This window comes from Lactuca sativa, chromosome 4, assembly GCF_002870075.4.
Source record: "Lactuca sativa cultivar Salinas chromosome 4, Lsat_Salinas_v11, whole genome shotgun sequence".
Classification (NCBI taxonomy): Eukaryota; Viridiplantae; Streptophyta; class Magnoliopsida; order Asterales; family Asteraceae; genus Lactuca; species Lactuca sativa.
The window spans coordinates 351,872,815-351,875,356 of NC_056626.2; the positions used below are offsets into that span (position 1 = coordinate 351,872,815).

The 2,542-nt window shown below is 36.1% G+C and overlaps 1 non-coding gene across 1 annotated transcript; it reads right to left on the reverse strand.

Annotated features, from left to right (window-relative positions):
• Positions 1 to 1,810: 1,810 nt before the first annotated feature.
• TRNAS-AGA (transfer RNA serine (anticodon AGA)) lies at positions 1,811 to 1,892 on the reverse strand. The gene has a single exon. It is a non-coding gene; the product is annotated as a tRNA-Ser (tRNA).
• Between the last annotated feature and the right edge of the window lie 650 nt (positions 1,893 to 2,542).

The window sequence follows — 2,542 nt, forward strand, 5'->3', positions numbered from 1 at the left end:
GGGTTGTCTAGAATAGTCCGTGGTCGCCATCTATACTCTGGTAGATGACTACATCGCCACATTGTTGGTTAAGGTTATGGTATCTCCTTCAATCCTACATCACATATTCTTCATCATCTATTTACCTAATTATCATCACCTTTCTATCATCACCTATCTCTCATCATTTTATTTTATCACACACCAACTATTTCATCTACCATGTTTCATCCGCAACATATTTGTAGATATAAAATAAATATACCGTTTAAATCTTTTAAAACATGTATAAAATCGTTCATCCAGCATAGACAACAAGTATTCAAATAATATGCACACATAGCACGTAATTTATATAAAATACTTCATATCTATGTGTAAGATGAAAGTAACTATATATACCATAAAAATCCCATAAATACTTCCTAACTTCGAACCCCAAGGTTTACTCTACTAAAGTTTCATATTCTCGGCTCTCTGAACCTAGAAGGGTCCAGATCTATCACACCAAAAAGCTCAAGATAGCTTTTCCTCTCACTCTACACACTCAAGCTCGCTAGGGTTCTCACTTATGGGAAAACTAGTCACAATTGAAGGCCATAAGTGCCTTTAAGTATGGCTCGGGCCCAAAGATTTCGGGTTTCTACCAACAGCGCGGACTCGTCGAGTCGCCTCACCGACTCATCGAGTCCATTCATTAATCCAAGTCATCAGTCGCGACCTTACTCGACGAGTTGAGGCGTCAACTCGTCGAGTCTCTCTTCTTAACTCAAAAGAAAAATACTTAAATTATGATACCTAGAAATCCGGATGTTACATTTTGTTTTTTTATTTCATAGATTTCTTCATCAACAAATGTTGCTACAATTAAACAAAAATAAATAATTTTGCTAAAACATAATACAATATGAAGTTTGTTCACATTTAGTCATTGAACTTTTTAGAGGGAAACGAACTTTCAATTTTGTTCACATTTAGTCACTAAACTTTTTTTTCGTTATCTATTTGCCACTAAACTATTGAAACTGTTCACATTTTACCCTTATGACCGGTAACAGCCGGTCATAAGGGTAAAATGTGAACAGTTTCAATAGTTCAATGACAAATAGATAACCAAAAAAAGTTTAGTGATTAAATGTGACAAAAGTCGAAAGTTCGTTACCCTTTCAAGTCATTATCCCTAAAAAAACAAAGGTTTACAATTGAAACTTACCATATAAATGTAAGCTTAACACTATTAGGTAAACGATCACTGAAAGACAGCCTTGAAATCTACCAATCTCAAGACAATGAAGCAAGAAAATGCCCGAATATTTGAACTTGAAGTTCCATTCTAACAACACCTTCACCTGTCCAAAATTTTCAATCATTCACAACTTATATAACACAATCATGAGCAATGTGATTAGATTTCATTAAAGAGAAATAAAACATGTTTGAAAGTAAGAGGCTTTAAATTAATATGCAAGTAAATAAAAGAAATAAAAGTAAGATGCTATAAACAAGTAAGTACCAAATCAAGAATTTCAGAAATTTTACAACTTGAAGTCTTCTATACTTCTACTGGTTGGCCCACAAATGATTCAACCAAATGTGATTAATGTGTTCATTTTTTTTTTTTTTTTTTTTTGTAGTCGAATTCAGAAATAACAACATTGGCCCACAAAATGATTCAACCAAATGAAGAAGGTGATGATGATTCCTTTGTTATGGAGAGAACTTGCGACCCTTTCTCCACTGCACCAAATGACATCTATACCCCTTAAGATTGCCAACAGGATTCTATCAACCCTAACTTGTGAAAAAAAACACACGTACGGAAAAAAAAAACCGTGGACGGCAGGATTCGAACCTGCGCGGGCAAAGCCCACATGATTTCTAGTCATGCCCGATAACCACTCCGGCACGTCCACCGATATGTCATACTCCGGCAAGTCGTTATTCATCGTAAAACCGTATCAACAAAAGGGGAAAGAGTTGTTGTGTTCGATTGTTCCTAGTCGATGTATATTTATTTAAATCAGCCTAAAATCAAAAATATAGTGTAAATTTATTTATTTAAATTATATTTTACTAGCGGATATACCTCGATGTATATTTGAATGTCTTGTATTTATTTACGTAAAATCTCATCCCTTATCGTGGTCAATATCGCAACTCTTTTTAAGATAAAAAAGTAAGCTTAGAAAAAAGATGGATGTTCATTTGAGAGAGCCTAGCGGATTATATAGCCAAGTAGAGCCGCGACTTGTTATCCTTCCACTGTCATAAGCGAGAGGTTTTCACAGCTCTGTGAAGCCAGCCTAATGCAGTGCCCTCTTCTCTAGGAGCCAAGTGAGCCAAGCCTTCGCTCGAGCCACATGGTTCAACTCACAACTTGGAATGGGCAAGCCGGTTTGAGCTCTAACATGACCAATCGAGCCAGGTCATGACACAGTCCAACCACCTTTGATACCCTCGCTTGAGTTATAGGCAAGCGCTACCAAGCCCGGTGGTGACTTCTCTTCAAATGAGTTTTATAAAGAGATCGAAAGTTTGTGAAAATACCGATGTGGGATTATTA